Source organism: Phytophthora infestans, genomic scaffold (assembly GCF_000142945.1).
Source record: "Phytophthora infestans T30-4 supercont1.53 genomic scaffold, whole genome shotgun sequence".
Lineage (NCBI taxonomy): Eukaryota > Oomycota > Peronosporomycetes > Peronosporales > Peronosporaceae > Phytophthora > Phytophthora infestans.
In genome coordinates this window covers 762,176-769,006 of record NW_003303706.1, presented here as the reverse complement: position 1 = coordinate 769,006, position 6,831 = coordinate 762,176, and positions in this window count along the sequence as shown.

The window sequence follows — 6,831 nt, the reverse complement described above, 5'->3', positions numbered from 1 at the left end:
TCTTGCTCTTGTGAGACGACTGCTGCATTTCTTCCCGTCCCGCCAGAAGTGCTCTCGCAAAGCGTGTTATGATGTGGGAGCTCACACTTTAAGAGCACCTCTGTATTGCGGGACCGTAACGACTCTTCCGCATGTGGCTGCAACTTCCGTTTGGCCAATTGGCAGCACGCGCCACTTGCTTTTGGAGCGTGGACACTCGCGGTGGGTCTAGGACCCCTAGGCGCGTGCATGGTGGTAGACGCTCCCAGTCACACCCACCCCAACCTGTTGCTACCGCTACCAGCTGCCATACCACTTTGGAGTCTCGGGGCAAGCCGCAGACTGTATCCTGAGAGGTCTCTCTTGAATATATAGTAGGGCAAGGAGCCCCACGCCCGTACATACATGCATATACATCTAAAACTACCCTGCTACTATTATACAGCCAGCGCACCTTGTCCTCTTCGCGCCGTCGCTCAAAAATCCAATTTTGTGTTTTGAATGAAAAGTGAGTCGAAAATATTGCTCAATCAGGGCGCGAGTTAATTGTGTCACGCTTTTGGATATAATTGTAATTTAGGCATAGTTAAGTCGAGTCAGAAACATAGGCGCGGTCGGTACGATGGGAAGAAACGGTATTAGAAAGGCCGAGTGTAGCCATGCGAGAAGGCAGGAAAAGCAGCAAGAAAGGAAAACGACGGACTTATTGACAGACGGACAGACACGCGACAAGGTTAGAAGCGGAGAGATGATCATGAATCAATATTCTTGATGCAATCTTTTTTAATATTGTTAGTAATCACTGCATCTTCCACTCAAAACCACCTGCACTTCAAATAACATTTATACAAACGCTACACAATATGTTTAGTTTAACGTCGTGCTCGATATCACGGGCCATTTATGAGCCGCTATGGAACTTAGCTCACATGATAGTAATGGTCTGTCCAGCTTGCACTACTTACCCGCTTGTACTGCCTATTTGAGCTTGTAAGTAACTAAAGATTGCTCACTTCACACACAAAACTCATTGAAAGCTAGAAAATTTTCAAATTGTACATTTTTTTATGCATGCAGCGCTCATTTTGTGCTGATTCAGAATTTGTCAATAGACACTCGATTATGTACCAGTTATGATTAAGCATCTGGGTATGTGTCGCAAGACGCCTTGCTGTTGTTGTTGTTAACGGTAGTGCTTTCAATTAGATAGTTTAGCGATAAATTTCAGAATGGTTAAACGTCACTTAGGCTCCAAGTTTATTAACGTTTTTTTGTGGTTTCTACTTAGCCAGCTATCATTAACACCTCTCGTGTTTTGCTGTTGTCTTGCCGCTCCATTAAAAATCGTATCCTACGCCCCTGTCGGCGATACGTCCGCCAGCTAAGTAGTATTGGATTTTGCTGTCTAAACAACTCTTAGAAAACAATGGTATACAGCAATTACACGTATGGGTTCATCTAAAACTACACATCTTTATGGATCAAGCGACAACTTTTATTAGCACAGCGTCGTTCTTACGGCCGGCTTCTGCTGTACATCTACTACTATTTGGCAGTTCAGTATGGCAAGTGAGCTCGAAAAGGTAAAATGTGAAGTGAGATTAGAGTTAGAGTTCAAAGTTGTTCCTATCGGCAACGCCCGAGACCATAGCCTCAGCTCCAGCACCTTCGTCCTGCGAGCCACCGGTCCGCCAATGGCTGCCACTGCTGCATGCCTTTGCCCAGTCAATCGTACCGGCTCGTGCCGCCGCTCCACGCCACTGTTGCGTCCTCCGTCAGTGCTCGAAGGCACGCGTTCCTCGTCGCCCTTGCGTCACGCCAGCACTGCCCGCTTCTGGACTCCACTAGAGGATACCGGTATGGGCCCGGTCTACCAGAGACCGACCAGTTGTCCTACTGTGTCGGTGTCTGTCGCCGCGGTGTCGTCTGGTACAAACGGCGCCATCGCCGCTCAACACTGCCTCCCAAGAAGAATATCGCAAACTTGTAGCTTGAAAATGAAATCTTGGCCACGAAAATGAAACTTGAAAATGAAACTTGAAAATTGGGAAATTTGACACTTATCTTTGTACACAAGACAAATGCTAAATGCCCGGCTCACAAATTGAATAGACGTTGAAGTCACAAACGCCAGAGTTACAGCAGGGCTGTAAGCTCAGGAGCTTCCACAGACTGCGTATATTTTTTAACCAGCTTAGGGACATCGCGATAGATTGCGGCAAATAGTTCCCACGAGTTTTCCACGTCTTCGAGTCCACGCCATGCCACGTAAAGCTGCCATTCCTTAGCCGTAATGTCATAGCGGTGGCCCACAATCGCTCGCACACCGAGCACAATACCTTGGGTTGCCACATGTTCACGAATCTCGGCTGTGGTGCCGAGATCGGTGTCGCAGTAGTGCTTGAGGCGCGAACCGTGCACCTCGAGCTCGTCATCCGTGAGCATGTGAGCCACAATGAATGAATGTGAGAGGGCATGAACTACTCGGAACGGCCCAACCCAACAGACCAGGAGCTTGTTGCAACTCATGCGGTTATCAGCGCGTGACCACAACACGTAGTCACCCTCTTCAAAGTTGCATTTTGTACCCTTGGCACGCGCTATTTCCTGCAAGCGGCGGTGCTTTTTGCGCTCGACAACGTTGCAGTGCAACTCGTGCAAATGCTCGCGCAGCTTGCGGAGGTGCGGCGTAACCGCGGTCACATCAACCGGCAACAATCGATAGGAGGCGCCGGTTAGGACCGACACGGTGTCGAGTAGGGATGGCGCCAGTAAACCAGTAAACAGCTCAATAGGGGCATGTCCACACAAGGCTGCCACCGCTGAGTGGTTGAGATTGGCTTGGATCACAGGTAGGAGGTGGACCCAATTGCGGTGTCCAACTTGAGTTCCATGAGCATCACACGCAATACTTGCAGGATATCTCTATTCACACGCTCGACAGTACCGTTGATCCACGGTGTGTACACCGGCACGAACCTCTGCGTCGCTTGCAAGCGATCGGCAAGTTCCTCCATTACTGCTGCTTTAAAGTGGAATCCGTTGTCGGATACCCATATTTCAGGCAGGCCGAGCCGCTTGTGCCAGTCGAGCACAGCTTGCACTGCAGTTCCACTATCTGCTGCATCGGCAGCGATCAACTCACAGTAATGTGTAAGCTCGTCCTTGAGCACGAGTACGTAGCTACTCGCACCGTAGGATTTCCCTAGCTGCAGGTAGTCCATATGAAGGCACTCGTTGCGCTTCACTGCTGTAGACGTAGGCCCCCATGGACGCATCACGAACTTTCCGCCTTTAACATGCTTGCAGAGCAAGCACCTCCGCAGAAACCGATCAATGATTGGCTTCGCGATTGCAATAGCAAAGCGCTCCGCAAGGGTCGTGTGCATGACGTCGCTGCCTCGGTGTCCTCGAGGACCACACTATTAGACGTTGCACCAGCTCGCGGGCTTGCTTAGGGATCCACAGCTTGCCATCGACACGGACAACTCGATCGTCGCCGGCAGATCCCGGAGCATCAGCACTGTAGCGGTGCTGCTCGTCTCGGACTGCGTCAGCCCCTGGCCACGCAAAGGTTTTGTCCTGTAGCGGGCGAAGTGCCGAAACCGGCTGCGTGCTGCGAGTTGTTACCCTCTTGGCGAGTGTTAGCTTACCAACCCTCTCTTCCGGATGAGGGATCTGACCGGATCCGGCCGCAATGTACTCGTTGTCAAACGACCACGCAGAGGCTTTATTGCAAGGCATTGAGTCTCCAACATCGGCTCTCACCGGCGGTGCGACTCGCTTGACTGCTTGCGGCGGTTGCACCGGAGTTGCTCCTTCCTGGTCCCACCGGGACACGAGGCCGGCCCATACATTATGGTCGCCTTTGATTTGCTCTATAGTATAGCGGACACCAACGATGTGCAGGGCCCACCACTGCAGCTTGCCGCGCAAGTGTGGCTTGACCGTCTTGTCAGGTGAGAAAATGTGGATCAGGTTGGTATGGTCGCAATAGATCTGGACACCTTCCTCACGCTCGGGAAGATAAGCAATGTCACTGCATGCACGAACCACTGGATATGCTTCCTTTTCCACAATCGATCAATTCACCTGAGAGCCCGTGGATAGTCCTCCTCGACACACCAGTAGCTCGTGTAGCTACTCAGTGACTGTCGCACCTGCAACCCAGTGGCGAACTTGGCTGAGTATGACCGACCAACCGCCGAGCGAAGCATCGGTAAACATGCAGAGAACGGCGTCAGGGTCAGCAAAGTAGAGCTTGGCGGAGGTGGCCAACAAGTCGACCACATTACGAAAAGCTGCTTCATCCTCTGGTGGCCAAGTTAGCCTGACGCCTGTAAGCTGTGCCTTGCGCCGTCCTCGACGGGACATCACTGCTTCCAGCTTTGCCTGCAGTGGTCCAGCGACCCGAGCATAGTCAATCATCGACTCTCGTAGCCAGTTAGCTGCGCACAGGAATTGCTGCAACGCGTCTGCTGTCGGCGGTAGAGCCAAACTTGTCAATGCCTCCAGGCGCTCTGGTGAGTGCTGAACTTCTTGACCGTCAATAACTTTGCCACACCATACAACTCTTGTGTCGAAAAGTATGCACTTCTTCGCGTTCAGCTTCAGTCGTCTAACACGTAACACCTCCAAAAAGGTCCTCAGGTTAGCGAGGTACTCAGCTGCTGAGCCAGCAAATAGCAGGAGGTCGTCAATCCAGACAAGGAGGCTTTTATACATCATGTCTTGGAAACAATGCTGCACCTGTGGCTGGAAGTGCATTGTGGAGTCACAGGCTCCTTGTGGCACACGCGTCGGCGCGAAGACACCATCTTCCATAACGAAACTAAACACCTCCTGGCTGTCTGGGTGTAGAGGCAACTGCCAGAATCCCTTGAATAAATCGAAAAGCCCAAGCCCGTAAGCTCCTCTCACACTCTGCGTTGCCGAAGCCAAGTTCGACGTGGCCCCGGCCAGAGGCACCGTGCACTTGTTCGGTGGTTGGTAGTCCACGGCACAGCGAAATTCATCGCTGTGTGTCTTTTTTACAGGAAGTGCCGGGCATGCCCAGTGTTGTTACACCGTACAAGTCCATGGCGCTCTAACTCCAGCACAAAATCTCAAAGAAACTTTCATTGGTTAGGAGGATACTTCCTCGTTCCACTGCGATAGGGCACAGCGCCGTCATGAAGCTTGACTTTCAGTGGCTCGACATCTGCTGGCGGGTCGGCTCCGATACGAGCTCGCTACTCGTCAGCATACTCGTAGGCTAGCTTGCGCAGGTCGCTGAGCAACTCTGGTTGAAACCCGTCTGCCGCTGCAGCGACCAGCATCTTCTCCAGACATATGTTGATCTCATCAGTATCAACTGCAAACGCTAATTGCGGGCTGTCCCTGAAGACATCATCATCTTCAGCATCCCCAGCACGACCGCCAGCCAACTGCTCAAACAATCAGTCAATATCGATACCGATATCTTGCATCGTTTTGCGCCCAAGCAGGAACTCGTCTTCATGACCATCCATCACGAGCCACGACACATTGGTGCGATGCAGCGGTCCTGCAGCCGTTTCAATCCGCAAGTCCAATGTGCCTGTGTCTCGGCAGACCATGCGGGCACCGCCTGCGACCTGAACTGGTATGACCGGGCTCAAAGCTTCCAGCTTCAACCCGCTTTCAATACCCTGAAGCTCCTCGACCATCACACGCGATATGATGTTGCTGTCTGCCTCTGTGTCGGGGCAAAATGGGATGTCCAAGACGCCATTGATGCAAACGCGTCGGCCTTCACCCGCGCGCACAACCCGCACGGCTTTAGCGCGCTCTTCCCTGCGCGCTCTGCGAGCCTGCAGCTCTTGCTGTATTTTCTGCTTCTTTTCTTCAGATGCATCGAGACAGTCCTTCACCCAATGCGGTCCCTTGCAGACTAGACAGCCTGACCGAGGTGGAGCTGAAGTCGTCTTCCGCTCAGACTTTGAGCGCTCCGGTTTACCAGCAGTCTTAATATGCTGCTATTTTCCACTACCAGACTTCGTGCTACCAGCAGTTTTACCCCTCGGTGGGTCATCACGCTTTAACTCGCTCTGCATTGTGTGAAAATGTTGTTAATACTTGGCACGACCGACGATCAACTCATACAGCGCCACGTCGGCCAGCTTCGCATGCTGGTGTGTCATTGCAACGAGACGCTCAATGTCGACACGCAGTACCGTGGATAAAAGTTTCGAAATGAGCAGCTTACAGCGAGTCTTCATACGCTGTCGACCTGCTGCGTCCGTCATGGGGTCTCGGCCGACCCACGCCATGAGTCCGTGCTCGTCAACGAGCTGGTCAAAGTCCATGAAGTACTTGACAACACGTGCGTGTGTGTCCACCACCTCCATGTCCATCTTGAGGCTGTTACTGAAAAGCCTGGCCACGTCGGGGACGTGGTCATTCATCAACGTGCCAGCACGGCGCGCGATGCCTTCCTGTAGGCGCGCCGTCGTCACCTCCTCCACGGTGGTGCGGAACTCGTAGTGCGCCAGGTGTCCGAGGATCCTTGGCTCCATGGAGCTCTTGATGCTAACGAGCACAGTCTCATGCGCTTCACCCGTCGCTAAGCTCCGCTCCCAGATTTTCTCTTCATACTGCCGACGATCACGCACAAACTTCACCAGAGCAGGCTGCCCCAGGTCCGTCAGCCTTGGCGGCTTGATGTACTCGAGCACCGGCTTAGCCGCTTTCATCTCGACGTCTCCGTCTTGGTCAACTGCTCCGCTGTGCGCCATCTTCAATGTTTGAAAGCCAAAGTATACTTTATAGCAAGTGAGCTCGAAAAGGTAAAATATGAAGTGAGATTAGAGTTAGAGTTCAAAGCTGTTCCTA